This window comes from Orycteropus afer, unplaced genomic scaffold (genome assembly GCF_000298275.1).
Source record: "Orycteropus afer afer isolate SDZICR_OR568_19922 unplaced genomic scaffold, OryAfe1.0 scaffold00018, whole genome shotgun sequence".
Taxonomy (NCBI): Eukaryota; Metazoa; Chordata; class Mammalia; order Tubulidentata; family Orycteropodidae; genus Orycteropus; species Orycteropus afer.
In genome coordinates, this window is record NW_006921605.1 from 7,570,107 (window position 1) to 7,587,746 (window position 17,640).

Below are 17,640 nucleotides of genomic sequence, written 5' to 3' on the forward strand. Positions count from 1 at the left end.
TTTGCTTCTGTGAAGATTGACAGCCTTGGAGACCCTGTGGGCAGTTCCACTCTGTCCTCTAGGGGCGCTGTGGGTCAGAATGGACTCCACAGCAGTGGGTGTGGTTTGGGCTTTGCTTCTGTGAAGACTGACAGCCTTGGAAACCCTCTAGGGCAGTTCCACTCTGTCCTCTAGGGGCGCTTTGAGGGGAATTGCCTCAGGGGCAGTGGGTTTAGCCTCACTGAGATGCAGTAATCACCCCCAGGATGGTTTTGAGCCCTCCCACCTCCCAGGTGCTGGGCTAGACCCTTGGGTGTGTTGTCTCATTGAGTGCTTCCCAACTTGTCTGTGAGGTGGACAATACTGTCCCCACTTTACAGATGAAGACAAATGCTCACCCCAGCCTCCTGCTGCTGCTCAGGGCAGAGCCAGGATTGATCCCTGGTCTCTGTGGCTCTGGGACCTGGGACAAGATACCTCCCCTGGGATGTGTGGGTGGCAGCCAGAGTCACCACAACTGTGCAAGCCTTCAAGGCAGATGTTTTGCCTGACAGCACCTGAACCCCACCACCAATTACATGTACAGAAGCCCCCAACAGGGCCCGCAGAGGCCTTGAGGCAGAGATGTCACACTCAAAAGCCATCACAGGTGACCCAAGGCTGCTCACTGGCTGTGCTCTTGCCCCATCCCTGCCCTGACCCTTGGACACACCGCCTATGGTGTTGGCTGGTCCCTGCCCTGACCCCTCCCTCATGGTACCCCATAAAGCCCAGTAACATTACCTCCCTGTTTGGTACCTGTGGTCTTTACCCTGGAGGGCTGGGGCAGGAGTGGGTGTGGGGAGGCAGTCGGGTTAGAGTTTGGGGAGGCCACCCCTCACCTGTCCGGGGTGCTGGGGCTAAGTCATCAAATGCTGGCCCTGGTCTAAAGCCATGATGCCTTTGAAGGCCCTCGTCTGAGCTGTGTCTCTGTCTTTTCCTCCACAGATAACTGGGGGCTCCTCTTCTCAGACCAAATGAATTGCAAGTTGCCACATTCCACGGTGGGGCCGCCCAGCCCTTCCAGTCGCCAGACCTGCAGCTCTGCTGGCCCCTGCCCCAGGAGCAAGGACCACTGTCATCACCCTTGAAAGCCTGTCACCCCGCAGCAAATGGGAGGCCTGCAGGCACCCCGAGGGGCAGAACATCAGTTCTGAGGGGCCTAGGGGGCCCAGTAGGGGCCGGTGCCCCCGACAGAGGTTGGAGCCACCCCCATCTGAGCGGTCAAAAGGGACACGTCATGGTAGAAGGATGGGGCCATGGCCGGCAGAGCCAGAAGGGCACTACCTGCCCCAGCGCCACTGCCTCCCCACCACCCTCCCCTCCAAAGCAGGCCATTCTCGTCCCGCTCAGGCTGGGGACTTGCTCTCTTCCCACCTTTCGTGATGGGAAGTTTGGACTGTCTCCCACCCCCTCCACCCACAGACAGGCGGCTAAGCCAGACTCTTCAGCCAAATCCTCAGCTTTCAGTCCCCCTCATCCCCGAGCTCGGCTGCCCCTGCTCCTTTATCCGCTGGCCATGGCCGAAGCCGGAGCGGAGGTGACAGGTCCTCTGCCCAGCTCACCCTCCCGGCCCTGTCCTCCTCCAGTGCCCTTTCACATGTACCACCTGGCCCCCAGGTGCTTCAGCGGACAGGTGGATGGAGCAGCAATGTGCAGTGTTAGTGCCCCGGGCCTGGCGGGCTGCTCTGGGCTAGAGAAAGGGCTTATCGAGTGCCTCAAGAGGCTGGGCGTGGCTGAGTGTCCAGAAGTCCTATAGGTGGACATGGGCGGAGCCTAAGGATGTGGGTCATCTCGCTGTTGTCCCCAGGTTCCAAGGGCGAGGTGCGTGTGAGTGTCTGTTTTGGGGGGTGGTTGGCAGGCTTTCCTTGTGGTAGAGAAGGGGGCTGCTGTGGGGATCTACGTGGAGAGTGGTTAATTATGAGCTCACCATACGTCCCTGCTTTGTGATGGTGGTGACACCAGGGCAGGGGCGGATGTGGGGGGACAGTCGGAGTGAGGTGGGAGAATCTCTTAGGGCCCCATATATGTGCGTGTCACCCCCCCACGCCGACCTGCCCTTCCTCCTCACCCATCAGTCTGAGAGGCAGCCCCACTAGGTGGGTCACCCTAGTCCCAGCCCCTCCTGGCCCCCTTGGCATGGGACAGGTAAGAGAGAACCCCAAGGAACACCACAGACCTCTCTCTGGCCTGTTTTGGGGGGCCCTCCCAGACACGCCTGTATTGGGGAGTTGCCCTCCTTACGTACCCCCAGAGCTGGGGCTTGAAGGAGGCGGTCCTTCTCACCACAGGGCACTGAGGGCTTGGCTGTCCCCACTGACACCCAGAACCTACCCAGTCCCATCCCGTATTCCCTGGGCCTGGGGCCACTCCAAGTGCCGATTGTCCTCCATGCCCCAGGCGCCGGCCTTTCCCTCCCACTCAGCCCCTCCCAGCTCCTCCCACTGGGTGGGAGGTTCTGCCATCCCCACTGCTGCCTTCTAACCACTCCCTCAGCCTCATGATGATGTTTGGAGAGAACATTCTACATCACTGTCATGCCTGCGTCTTGTTCTTTAGTCACTTGGGGATGGGGGGAGGGGCAGAGAGTGAGAGGACGCATATGGGAGAGGTCTTCTCTGCGCCTGTGAGGACATGGCTGCTCCTTGGAGGAGGTCCTGGAGCCTGGGATGGACTGTTGGGCAGGACCCTCCTGCCCCACTGGGTCTTGGAAGGGCCCTCCCTCATTCCTAGGCCTTCAGTTCCAGCCTTGTTCCTGGGTCTTGCTAAGGGGAGGATAGTTCTTCCCCCTCTCCCACCCAGAGCCTGCCTGCCTGGGCTTCTCCGTGGATGGGTGACACTCCAGAGGCTGCCACCCTGTCACCTAGGCCCTGGGCCCATGAGCCCTGTTCTCAATGCCCTGGCCTGCCCTTGGGAAGCCTCCAAGGGGCTTCCATTTCCCCGTGGTCCTCACCAGGGCCCTATCCCCAGAGAGCTCTTGGGGGCAGCCTGGTTTGGAATGCCCTCTTGCCCAGGGGAGGGGCTCTGGTGGTGCAGTGGTTAAGTGCTTGGCTGCTAACCAGAAAATCAGTGATTTGAACCCACCGGTTGCTCCACGGGAGAAAGACGTGGCAGTCTGCTTCTGTAAAGATTTACAGCCCAGGGAATCCAATAGGGCAGTTCTACTCTGTCCTGTTGTTGTTGTTATGTGCCGTTGAGTCGGCCCCTACTCATAGCGACCCCTCCTTGGGTTTCCGAGGCACTATCACTACGGAAATAGGATTGCCCAACCTTCCTTCTGAGGAGTGGCTAGTGGGTTTGAACCGCCAGCCTCCTGGTTAGCAGTCAAGTGCCTTAGGCACTATGCTACCAGAGCTCCTTACTCTGTCCTGTAGGGTCACTATAAGTCAGAATCAACTCAGCGGCGACAGATTTGGTTTTGGTTCTCTCCCAGGGATGAGGCTCTAAGCTAATGGCCTTGTTTTCTTGGTCAAGTCCAGGAAAGGGCCCAGAGCTATCTTGTTCCGTTCCCTAGGGTGCTGGGCCAAGTACTCCTGCCATGGGGTGCTCAAGACAAGCCCTCCCGGAAGCATCCATCAGAAAAGTTCCCAGGATGTCAATTCAGGCAGGTTGCTTAGCAACCATTGAAGGACTCTTGGGTCGCCTCCCTTCACTTTACAGACGGAAAAGAAGGCCACAGAGGGAAAGGGACTTGTCCACGCTGGTGCAGTCCCAGAACGCAGACTTAGGACAGCTGTGATCCTTATCTCCAGACTCCCAAGGGTCACAGAGACCAGAGCCCTCAGACACGCCACGGGCTCAACTGCCCTGCGACCCCTGCTGGCCACCCTGGTTACTGCACCTACCTCAAGAAAAACCTGCTCTGGGCTGCTGCAGGGAAGGGCATGGGATGAAATGACAGGAGTGGATTGGCGCTTCGGGGTGGAGGCAGAGACTAACTGGACACAGCAGGAGCGGGGTCTCCAGTGGGTTAACGTAGCTCGAGGGTGGAAGCCAGGGGCATCAGGAATAACAGGCACGACTCCAGGAAGCCAGAGGGGACTTGAAACACAAGCAAAGGGAAGATTTCTCTACATGGTAGGGACTCAGCTGTCACTCATTCTCCTAAAAATTTAGACCAAGGCTAGGGAGCTTCTAAAAAGTTGAGAATGATTAATGAATGGTTCATCGTGTTTTGAGCATTAGAATCTGGTAACAACATGGAACCCACTGCTGTCAAGTCCATTGCGACTCACAGTGACCCTGTAGGGACAGAGTAGAATTGCCCCATGGGGTTTCCTAGGCTGACATCTTTATGGAAGCAGACTGCATCCTTGTCCTCCCACAGTGCATGTCTGTCGTGGTCTTTGAGATAAGTCAGGCTTATATGGGAGGTGGCTGGAGGCAGCCAGATCTGGGTAATAAAACAGATTCTACCCCTTTCCAGCTGTGTGGCCTGGGATAAGTTATGCAACCTCTCTGAGTCTACTTCCTCCGCTGTAAAATGAATACTCTAATGAAAGCCTTAACCCCATAGGTTATTATCAGTGTGAAGTGATCATGCATATAAAGGTCACACTGCCTCACGTTTCACGCAGTTGACCCAGCCCAGTAGGTGAGCCCTAGCCAGTCACCTCTCCCCAGCCCCACATGATAGACAGTGAGCCACCACCTAACCTACAGACATCACTCGAGGCATCCCCTGCTGACCAGCAGGGGGCGTTGGCAATCCAGCCAGTGGTCAAGGAATAGAGATGGGGGGTCAGCTAGCCAAGAGTGAGCCCACATCCAGGGAGAGGAACCCTCCCACCAAGGAAACCAGAGCTGATCTTGGGCCATCCGAGGAGGTGGCCATCTTTTCTGGGGAGGGAGTAGCAGACACATTGCCCTCTGGCTCTGTTACACCCCTGCCTGAATGTGACCGTTTATCACAAGTTTCCCCTCCTCCAGGGAGGTAGAGAGGCGAGGGATTCTGAGCCCCACTCCACGAATCAGATAGCTTACATGGTGCTCTAAGGTCCCACAACAGTGGGTGAAGGACAATTTGGGCTTTCAGGCTCCCTGACGTGGGTCTCTTGGACTGCCCTGCTCTCCAGGGTGACCTTTTAAGTTTTCACTTGAAATCAGTGTATTGAGAGATCCCAGGGTGGCAAGCTTTCATGTTGACACTCGAACACACAGTGGAGGCACACCCTATAAAATACGTGCTACACTGTCATCATTATCCCCATTTTACAGGTGGAATCATGGAAGCTCAGAGCAGTGCTGGAATCTACCTCAGGTCACAGAGGTAGCAGGTGGGTGAACCAGGCCTCAAACCAGATTCCCTTGATCCTGGAACCTGTAAGTCCAACCACAGAAGGCCTGTGGTGGCCCTCTCCCGCATCCAAGCGCCTGTACCCTTTGGTGGACTTTGTCTTTGATCTGGGGTTCCCTTGACTTGGGCATGTGCCAAGGTCAGTGAGTTGGGTGCAAGCACGCTTGCTACCTCAGGAGTCCAAGCACATAGTCTGACCCAGAGCACCTGCCTGCTCTGGGGGACTGGGCATGAGAGGCAGGACAGGGTCGGGGCCACTGGACAGGAGGTCTGGGAGACTGCCACGGTGGAGTCTGAGACCAGAAAGTCCGCCTTTCCCTGCCACCCTCTGTCTCCCAGTCTCTCGCTCTTTCTCCAGCCCATTTTTCCCTGTTACCCTGGGTCTCCAGTCAGCCTCTTTTCTCTTCTCTGTGCACCTCCGGGAACTCTTGGGTTCTTAGGTGCAGTTGCAGAACCAATGAAGGCATGTCTGGATGCCATAGGGAATGTGGACCTTCAGGGATCTTTAGACCTAGGTCCAAATCCTGCATCTGCCACTGCCCGGCAATGACCTTGACTGTTGGTAACCTGTCTGCATTTCCTTTTCCATAAAATGGAGGTAAAGATGCCTTCCCTGGGCTCATTGGGAGATCAATACCATAACTTTGCCTGGTACATAGTATGTGTGCAGCTTGGGGCTCCAGGCCAAGTCTCACTTCCTGTTAGTAGTAGTAGCAACATTGACCCCGGCCCTGGGAGGCAGGCACTTTTCTGATTTCTGTTTGTCAAGTGAGGAAACTGAGGCATAGAGCTGCCTGTAACGCACGCCCACGGTCACACGCTGGGAAGTGGTTGGGCCAGAACTCAAGCCTGGACAGGCTTGCTCTTGATTGTCATGTCTCATCATGACAGTGAGCATTCATTGATCTGCCTGCCTCAGGACTTGGCATGTGTGATTTCAGTTAATTGTATGGCAACCCAGCACCTGGGTGTTGTTAAACCCATTTGACAGAGGAGGAAAATGAGGCCCAAGAGCACTGGGTCGCTGCTCAGGCCCACATAGCCAGTGGGGATGCACAGGGCTTGCCTCTGCCTGTCCGACACTCCATAGCTGCACCCGGTCGGGCCACCTCTCACCTCTGCCAGTCCTGCCTCGGTTTTGACTGTTGAATGACTAAGCCTGATGGGCTTTGAAGCCTAAGGTGGAAACTTCTGGCAAAGTCCATTCAGAGCCCCCAACTCCTGATCTTTAGAGAAAGACCAGGGAGGTAATGTGGTAAGCCCAGCAAGGCCTGTAGCCCCTCACTCATTCTGGCTTCTCTGGGTTCCAGTAGGTCCCACGGTCCAGTGTTCAGGGGCTGCGGCCAGTGAGGACCCTCTCACAATCTGGAAATGCACACCCCAGAAAATTGCTCCTCTGGTGGGTGCCCTGGCGGGAGTGGGGCATTCTTGGAGATGGTGAGGCAGGAGGGACAACAGCTGAGCCTGGGCCCTGACCTTGCTGCCCCACAGGGCTCTCTGGATCCCACAGAATCCAAACCAGCCCTCACACCATTGTCTTTCTGGGCCTCACAACACCATTTTAAGTGGACAAGGGCAAACCTAAAGAACCCCACTGCCATCAAATCAATTCTGACTCAAAGTGACCTTATAGGACAGAGGACAAGTGCCCGGTAGTGTTTCCAAGGCTGACATTCTTTATGGAAGCAGACTGCCTTATCATTCTCCCTGGAGTGACTGGTGGGTTCGAACTGCTGACTTTTTAGTTACAGCTGAGTGCTTTAACCACAGTGCCACCCGAGCTCCCTGTGGGCAAAGGCAGGGAGACTCTAGTTACTGGGCCCACTTTGTAGGTGCTGCAGCTGAGGTGCCTGCTGGGAGGGTGAGCCAGGGTGTCCAGTCTGTCCCTCTCGGGGCTGCTCAGCTGCCTTCTCGGACTTGTACTGAGTGCCTTCTGGGCACCCACTGCTGCGACCCCAGGAGACAGCGTCCTGACCCATCCCACAGGGTGACGAAGCCAGGACTCAGGCAGGGTTAGTGACTTCTCTAAGCCCCTGACTGTGGAAATGCCAGGGTGGTGGGATTTAAACCCAGGTTTCAAACTTGTGGCACCCCGTCACCCTCCACCCCCATCACTGAGCCATTTCGCTAGGTTCTCACCTGTCACAGGGGGCTCCCCAGGCCAGGAGCGGGGGCTCAGCTGGCAGGATTTGGGGTGATGGGATAGGCGGGAAGCCTCTTCCTCCACTCCTGGGTTCCTCTTGTTCAGCCTTCTGTGCTGGTGTTTGTACTGTTTGTACCGGTGAGCCTATGTACAGGTGTGTGAACCTGTGAATGCGTGTACAAGTGTGTGTGCATGTGAGCCTGTGTACAGGTGTGTGTGCATGTGAATCTGTGTATAGGTGTGTGTGCATGTGAGCCTGTGTACAGGTATATGTAGCCTTAAGCCTGTATACAGGTGGGTGTACCTGTGAACCCATGTACAGGTGTGTGTACCTGTGAACCCGTGTACAGGTGTGTGTACTGTGAGCCTGTATACATGTGTGTGCGCCTGCTCTGAACCCATGTACAGGTGTGTGTACTGTGAGCCTGTGTACAGGTGTGTGTACTGTGAACCTATGTATGGTTGTGTGTAGCCGTGACCCCATGTCCAGATGTGTGTACCTGTGAACCCATGTACAGGTGTGTACTGTGAGCCCATGTACGGGTGTGTGTACTGTGAGCCCAGGTACAGGTGTGTGTAGCCATAAGCCCGTGTACAGGTGTGTGTAGCCATGAGCCCGTGTACAGGTGTGTGTGTGTCTATGAGATGTAGACTCAGAGCACCTGGGTGAGGACACTGACATGCATGGGGTGAACTTGGTGGGGGCTTAGTGGGACCCAGAACTTCCCTGCAGGGCTGTGCCTGTTGGTGAGCTAAGTGTTTGTGAGTCTCTGGTTTTGCTTTGTCTTTGCTTGGTCTTCTGAGTTTCCTGGAGGAGGGTGCATGCACACCTGCTCACTGAAGGCTTTGTGATGTCTAGAGTCTATTTTCAGACTTGGCCTCCTGCCCATCACCTGTTTTCAGGGCCGAGCTCCTTTGAGCGGGAAGGACAAAGCTCCCGGCCACACTATCTCCTCTTGCCCTGTCCCTCACCCTGAACTAGGGCTCCCCTGCCCTCTCTCCAGTTGGGACTGTAGGGGGAGGCGATTGCCCCAGGGGGCAGGGGTGTGGAAGGGGCAAATCCCACTCTTTGGGTACCAAGGGGCCTGGGAGGGCCTTCTCCTGGTCTGGGGTGTTCAGTTTGTATATGCAGCTCTGCCCTTAGTGGGGCAGCTAATTTGCCTCTCTAAGCCTTGATGTTTCCATCTGCAAATGGGGATAATTGGACCTCCACCACAAGTCAGTCATGAGGATTCAAGTAAAGGGCTTAGCTGTGGCCTGACATCTAGCAGGTGGAAGAGCAGCCCAAGGCACCAGCAGACAGGAGTCTGGGGGTTGCAGAGGGCTCCCTGGGCATCAGCCAGCCTGGGCACCCAGAACTGGTAGCCAAACTGACATCCTGACTGGTCCTCAAACTCCCCTCTTCATTCCCACTGCACCTTCTGCAGGCCCTGTTCAGTACCACAGAGCACCATTGGGAGGGGTGGTCTGCAGCCTGTACCCCAGCCTTGTACACACACATGCACACGCACATGCATGTGCATGCACACACACACACACACATGGGAAACATGAGCAAGGAGCGGAGAGAAATAGTGAGCATTCCAGACTGTTTTCTGACTGGCAATGGAAGCCATTTATCATGATCATTATCAATACCATCCTATGTTAATATTAAACAGTATCAATGATTCAATGACATCATCATTACACTAACTAACTCAGGGGATGGAATTAGCGATGATGATACCGACTGCTGCCCCCCGCCCCATGTGGCGGCCCACTGATATTGACAGTACAGAAACCACCTCACCCACTCTCTCCAGAAACCCTGTGAAGCAGATGGCATCCCCCTCATCCACTCCAAATCACTCTCCCAGGAAAACTGAGGCCCAGAGAGGTCAAGCCACCTTCCTAAGGTCACACAGTGTGAGCATTGTAGCCCTCACTCTTCTTTCAGCTTCAGCACTGGCCTCACCAGGACTGACACACACTCTCTACGCTAATCCACATACCCTGGTCTGTGGTGCTGGCCAGATGCAAGGAGATGGATTACGGGACCCCTGGGGAGACAAGAGAACCCATGAAAAGCCTCCCCAGTATGAGGCTGAGGTTGCCAACAGTTCCAGCCTTGGGTTTTCAAGGACTAACTTGCTATATAACTTGAAGAGGTACCTGGGCCTCAGTTTCCTTTCCTGCCAACCCCTCTTCCTCACTCCTCTCACTCCCTGGTCTCAGCCCATCACCAACCTTACTCCGTCCCTGCAGAGCTGCTGCTGGGAGCCTGAGAAGCTGGAGGCCAGGGTAGGCTCCTCAAAAGTGAGGCTGATGCTGAGACGTCCAGTAGATGTGGCCCTGCCCCACTGGGGCCAGGGAAGTGTGTGGTGCCAGGATCTGAGCCACAGGCCAGCCAGGCCTCTTCTCCCCTATTTCACCTGGCCCCACCCCTGTGAATAATGCCAGTTGCCTCACCAAGCCGACCTCACTGGGGCTTTGATGATATGGGGGGTTGTACGACTGGGTGGGAGACAAGGAAGAGTTAAGGAGACAAGGAAGAGTTAAGGACCCGGCCAGCCAGGCTCAGGGCATCAAAATGGTTAAATTGTCCCAGGAGGTGCCTCCCTAGCCAGCCCGATGCCATCCTCCAGTCTTTCAGAACCTGCCCTCCGTATCATCCTTGTCTGCCTCTCAGGATTCCCTTCCAGGCCCTGGGGCCAGGGAGGGGCTCCTTCCTACCCAACCCCAACCACAACAGTAATTAACCCCGTGAACCCAGCAAATGAAGATGTGAATCGTGGAAGGGTAGAATCATCGCCCCCCTCAGGGTGGGGAACTCCGGGCAGCCCAGAAAGGCTGAGCCAGGATCATCTTCAGCCACGGTCACCTGAGCGGGTGCAGGGGCACCTAATCCGCGAGGCCTGGGAGGCAGACACTAGCTCTAGGCTGAGACCCTGGGTTTGGTATTTGCACCATCATCACCATGTCATATTTTGTATGTGATAAAATATGCGTAACATAAAATCGACCATTTTAACTGTCTTTAAGTGTATAATTCAGTGGCGTTAAGTACAGTCACAAGGTGTGTAATCATCAGTGTTATTTCCAGAACTTTTTTATCACCCCAAACATAAGCTCTGCATCCATTGAGCAGTTACTCCGTTTCCCTGCTTCCAGCCCCTTATCACCTCTGTTCTACTTCCTGTCTCTATGAATCAGCCTGCTCTAGATTTCTCAGAGGAATGGACTCATACACTGTTTGAGCTTTGGGTCTGGCTCTTTCATTCAGCATAACGTTTTCAAGGTTCATTCATGTCATAGCGCATGTCAGAACTTCATTTCTCTTTATGGCAGAATAACACTCCATTGTGGGGATGGACCACGTTGTGCTTATCCATGCATTTGGTGATGGACACTTGAGTTGTTTGCTATTGTGAATAGTGCTGCAGTGAACATTGGTGGCCAAGTGTCTGTCTGAGTCTCTGCTTTCAAGCCTTTTGGGTGAATACCTAGGAGAGGAATTGCTAGGTTGTGTGGTAATTCTATATTTAACACATTTTGTTGTTGTTGTTGTTATGTGCTGTTGAGTCAGACCCGACTCATAGCGACCCCTCCTTGAGTTTCCGAGGCAGTATCACTATGGAAGTAGATTGCCCCATCTTCCTTCTGAGGAGTGGCTGGTGGGTTTGAACTGCCAGCCTTCTGGTTAGCAGTCAAGTGCCTTAGGCACTATGCTACCTGCAAACTGTTTTCCACAGCAGCTGCACCATTTTACATTCCCACCAGCAATGCACTAGGATTCCAAGTTGCCCCCATCTTTGCCAACACTTGTTATTTTCCATTTTTTGGATGATAACCATCTTAGTGAGAGTAAAGTAGTTTAATATATATATATATATATATATATACACATATATATTTACAGTTTAATATATTTTTGTTGTAACTTTTTATCTCCTCCTTCCATTCTCCTGAGTCTGTGCCAAGCTCCTTGTGAGGACCCAGGAATCAGTGTTATCCAAGGGAGACTAAGGGCCTGTCTCTCCACCGACTTCCATCCTCTTCTCCTTTTGACTCTCACCAGTCTGTCCATCAGCTGGTAAATGCTGAGCACTGACGGGAGGTGACCTGTGCCACTTCCAGACCTGGAGATAAAACTTCCCATACTCTCTTCCACTCCCACGACAATCATGGTGGCTTTGTGTTGGAGATAGAGGCATCCCAAGCTGGAAGGAGTCTGAATCCCCAAGTTGCCACTTGGAAGAGGGTCACTTGACTTTCATCAGACTGTGATATGAGCAAGAAATAAACTTGCATTGTGTTTAGCACTGGGGTGATTTGTTACAGCAGCTGGTGTTACTTGTTCTGACTAACACAGGCAGACAACACAGGTACCGGAACCACATTAAATACTATGGCTAGATTAGTGCATGGGAGCCATCACTGCCAGGCAGTGAATGACAACTAGTGTCTCATGCTAGCTGGGTGATGCTGTAAGGCCAGAGGGATGGGAGGATCCCGAGAGCTGGAATGCCTGGGCAATCTACTTCCATAGATACTGCCTCAGAAACCCAAGGAAGGGTTGGTATGAATCGGAACCGACTTGATGGCAGTGAGTTAGAATTAGAGCCTAGTTCTACCCTGACACGTGGGGTTGCGATGAGTCAGAATCAACTGACAGCAACTAACAACAGCACTGTAATGGTTAAGTTTGTTATGTCGACTTGGCTGGGCCCTGATTCTTAGTGGTTCTCAGTGGTTTGGCAGTTGAGATGTAATTGGCAGTTATGTAATGGTAAATTTGGTCGAATGAATGAAATACATGAAAACAGCTTTGCAGGAATGTCTGAAGTTACCGGAACCCCAAGGATGGGAGGAGTTTGGATAGGGGTTGGGAATAGAAACAATTACCTCGGGAATAAAGACATAAAGGTGAGAAAGAGTGACACCTGTCCAGGTGCCTTGTGTCTCCTAGCCCAAGCAGGAGAGTAGTTAGACAAGGGTGTGGAACTTAGAGGCTTTCGAAGGCCAGACTGAACAATGTAGGCTTTAGGCTGTGGGCAGGGGTCTCCAAATTGGCATGGGCACACACAAAATCTAATGGGATACAGGAAGAAAACAGTAACACTCCTATTTCTATTTACATCACCCCTTTAATTGTCTGTTTTTGAGTGTGTATGAAACCACTGAAGCTCAGAGAGGTTGAGTAACTCCCTCAAGGCTACATAGACAGTAAGTAAATTGGTCTGACTACAAAGCCCGGCTATGTACTTCACATATGCTGAATCTTGTGCAAATAGGTGAGGGGTTGCATAGGGGTAGAGGCAGGCCTAGGGGAGGTTGGTTGTCTCGGCTGTAGCAGCAGACCAGTGCTCACTGTGAGCAGAGGTTAAGGAGCCTGCCCAGGCCTGCTCGTTGGGCCCTCCAAGGCTTGTTGGGAGGAACCAAGCAGAGGGCCATGATAGGTGCTGGCCTACTGGCCAAACACCTGGAACCTATTCTGCCAGGCTTGGATAATTCATTCTCACCTTTGTAAACAGAATCCTGGGAGCAGAAAGGGGTAGGACCAGAGGCTAGGAGGTCAGAGTGACAGTGAGGGATGGGGATATCAGCTCACCTGCCAACCTCCAAGGCCAAGGGAACCCAGAGGCCAGCCCCACCCTGCTTTTCAACACTTCACTGTGTGGAATTTATGATGATGTTTACCTTCTGAGTTACACCACTGAAAAGGATTACCAATTTAAAAATAAATGTTTTAATTAAAATATCACATACATGTAGAGTCTCTGGGTGGTACAAATGGGTAAGCACTAGACTACTACCTGAAGGGTTAAAGGTTTGACTAACCAAAGGTGCCTCAGTAGACAGACCTGGTGATCTGCTTCCAAAAGGGCACAGTCTTCAAAACTCTATAGAGCACAGTTCCAGGAGCTCTGGTGGCACAGTGCCTAAGGCATTTGACTGCGAATCAGAAGGCTGGAGGTTCAGACCCACCAGCCACTCCTTGGAAGGAAAACTGGGCAATCTACTTCCATAGAGATACTGCCTTGGAAACCCAAGGAGGGGTCATTATGAATCCGAACTGACTTGACGGCAGTGATTTAGAATTAGAGCCCAATTCTACCCTGACATGTGGGGTTGCAATGAGTCAGAATCAACTGACAGTAACTAATGACAGCACTGTGATGGTTAAGTTTGTTATATCGACTTGGCTGGGCCCTGATTCTCAGTGGTTTGGCAGTCATGATGTAATCTGGCAGTTGTGTAATGGTATAGTCATTTTCCATTTTGTGTTCTGATATAATGTAATCACCTCCATCATGAGATCTGCTATGAGCAACCAATCAGTTTAAAGGAGTTTCTTTGGGGGTGTGGCCTGACTCCAGTATATAAATGGATAGTCCAGTAAGGCTCTGATTTGCTCTGGAGCCTACCTCGAGCTCATCATCACCTGACTTCTGATTCTTGGGATTTGTCCACCTCTGCAGCCAGTGAGCCAGCAGCCTGCCATCTGACCTGCTGATGTTGGATTCATCAGCCCCTGCAGCTACGTGAGTAAGGAGACACCTCCAGCCTGATGCCTGACCCATGGAGTTGGGACTTGCCAGCCTGTACAACAGTGTGAGCCGTTTCCTTAAAATACATCTCTCTCTGTGTATATACACTTCACTGGTTTTGCTTCTGGTGAAACCCAGCCTAAGACAAACACATATACAGAAAAGTACATAAATCATAACAATATTGCATAATGAAATTGTAAAAACTGAACACACCCAAGCAGAACCAGCACCTAGATCAAGAAACAAAACATTTACCAGCCCCACAGGCTCCCTTGTACCTCTTCCGGTCATTACTCCTGACTTGTAACCACCATTTAATGTCTAACACCGTAGATGAGTTCTGCCTGCTTTTAAACTTTATATAAATAGAATCATAATGATATGGGCATTTGTGCTTGGTTATTTTGTTCAACATTAGGTTTGGACTGTATCGTATTCCATGACTTTCGTATACTCACGTCATTTATCTATTCTACTGTTGGTGGGCCCAGTCCCTGGAGAAGGATATCATGCTTGGTGAAGTAGAGGGTCCTCAAAAAAGGGGAAGACTCTCAAGAAGATGGACTGACACAGTGGCTGCAAGGATGGCCTCAAGGATGGCAATGATCGTGAGGAGGGAGCAGAATCAGGCACTGCTCTTTGTGTTGTACGTGAGATTGCTGTGAGTTGGGAACTACTTGATGGCACCTAACAACAACAACAACTGTTGCTTACATTTGAGTTGTTTCCAGTTGGTGCCTGTTTTGATTATTGCTGCTATGAATGCTTTTGTTTATTTCTTTGCCTGTCTCTTGGTGTATCTGATGATATGCGTGTGTTGGGCTTAAACAAAGCTCTCTCTGTTCTAAAGGAGAATCTTCACTCTTTTCCTTTAATCAACTTTATTGACTAGGTGGTGAAGTTTGGTTCAAACCCACCCCGCAGGCACTGTGAAGAAAGGCCTGTCGATCTGCTTCCTCAAAGATGACAGCCAAAGTCATGCATGAGGTCACCATAAGTTGGAATCAACTCATTTACAACTAAAAACAACAATATAACTAAATATAATAAAATGCACCTCATTTGAGCATGTGGGTTATGGCTTTTGACACATGTATGCACCCATGTAAACACTACCACAGTCAAGAGCATCTCCACCTCCTCAGACAGCTTCCTCCTGCTCCTTTGCAATTAATGTCCCTGCTCACCTCAGGCAACTCCTGATTCAGTTCCTCTCAGTCTACATTACTTTTGTCTGTTCCTGAACTTCTTATCAGTGGAGTCACACAGTAAGTACTTGTTTGTGTCTGGCTTCTTTCTGTGAGATTCACCCTTTATGGCTTTTATCAGCCCATCTATCTTATTGCCTGAGTGCTGTCCCTTCTTATTGCATGGGTTGATTGAATGTATCACTTTTTATTCATCCAGGCCTTTGTTGATGGACCTGTCAGCTGTTTCCAATTTGGCTGTTATGAACAAGGCTCCTACGAACATTGAACATTCGGTGCAAATCATCATGTGGACATGTGTCTTCATTCCTCTTGGGACTTCGTTCCTCATGTGGACTTGCTGGGTCATAGAGCAAGTACACAGTTAACCTTATGAAAAACTGCCAAACTGGCTTCCAAAGGTGTTGCACCATTTGTACACTCTCACTGTTCAATGTGTGCAGGTTCAGTTGCTCCCTATCCTTGCCAACACTTAGTATTACCAACTTATTTCATTTTAGTCATTCTAGTAGATCTGAAGTGATATCTAATTTTTTTTTATTTAAATTTCTCTAAACGGACTCAAACGTACCAATGACCATGAAAATGGCAATGTTTTGTTCTGTTATAATTAAAGTAGCCATGGATTGTAGCCAGCTGACTAGACTGCAACCTACAACACAGCAAAGATGAATGATGTTGAGCATCTTTCCATGTGCTCATTGACCGTGTGTATATTTTCTTTGGTAAACTGTCTATTCCAGTCTTATTTTATCATTCCCCTGTCTCCCCTCCCCCTATCAGCTACACCCTCAATATCCTCTTGTTTATGGTAACTGAAACAGTCTCCATATGGTCTCCCTCACTCCGGTGCCAGACAGCTTCCTGAACACCAGACTGCTGAAGTCACTCCCCTGCTCCAAAGCCTGCTATGGTTCCGCAAGCCTGCAGAGGCAAGCTCCAACTTCTCACTCTGCCATTGGTAGCACCTTCCAGCTCACGGTCCCAGCCTTTCTGCCCTATCTTTCCTTCCACAACCTCTCTAACAATCTCCTAAACTCTGTTCCTGCTCCATGCCTCCAAGACCCAGAATACATTGCTCTGCTTCTTCTTCCCCAGGTTGAAGTCTATTTCAAGTCACGCCTGCCTCTCTCTAGGGAGGCTGCCAGCCTGCCCTACCCCGTGGGGATTCCTGGCTCCTTCCCGCTCCCCTAATGTGTGTTGCCTCTCTGTTCTTTGTCATAGGCCTGCTGACAGTGCCTTTTTTTTTTTTTCCCATCTCTCTAATGGCTAAGAGAAGGGCATCTTGACCCTGGAAAGGTTCCTATCAATCTGCTCTGATTCCTTTGATAAAAGCAGTGGGATTCCCTCCTTATAAACTGACAATATTACATATTAACATCAAACATTCTATTAAAAATTGTACACACCCTGTCCTTGAAAATTCTGAGATGCCTGAGAGGGAAGGGTTGTGGGAAGGAGAGCTAGGGCCCCTCCCTGTTCTCTGTTTTAAGAATCTCTGATGTAGACAAAAGATCATTAGGGTTGGAGGAGACGTCCTGGGTTCAAGACCCAGGTCTGCTCTTGCGGGGTACTGGGCAGAGCGCTCATCTCTGGCCTCCATCAATAAATTGGGGAGATGCCATCCTCGCAGGATGGATACAATATAAGAAACCTAGTAAGTCTGTGAAAGTCGGCAGTCTAAGGACCCAGACAGGAGTGTGCGTGTGAGAGAAATGGCCCACTGGGACATAAGGAAATCTTTTACAGTGAAACCTGTGAGAGCCGGAACTTCACGGGCCTGCCTTGTTTTTCTGGGTCTTGCAGGTTTTCTGCCTTTGACAGGGTGCAGTCTTGGTACTTTTCTGTCTTTATTAGTGGACAGTATGTGAGTCTTTCTTCTCTGACAGGTTTCTGCCTTACATGGTCTCCGACTTTTGCAGATTTTACTGTACAAGGAACAGCAGGGAGAAGCTCATAAGAATCCACCAAGGAACTGCCCCCAAAGGTAGGGAGGGCCTGAAAGTACTACTGCCCCGACTCTTCCTCCATCTTCTCTCTTCTCCTTCCAAAGGGGACTTCAATGTGAAATCAAGGGTAAATGGAGAACAAAAACAAAATGGACAAAGGACACTCTGGAGCAGAGAAGGGGGAGCTTGCCGAGGCCAGTGGCTTGTCCCCAGGGGACCAAATTCAGCCTTTAGCAGGCTGATGAGACAGGGCTGTGACAGGCACTGTCCCCAGTCTCTGAGGGCAACTGCCAGGTGGCCCCGGCCCTGGGTTTATACCTGGCCACCCCTGGGTGGAGTTGCAGAGGGTTCCCAGACAGTATGTCTGCCATCTGAGGTGGTGACATGGTGACTTTTGCATCTTTTTTTTTTTTTTAATTTTATTTTGATTTGGGTGAAGATTTACAGAGTAAATTCACTTTTCATACAGCAGTTCACATATACTTTGTCT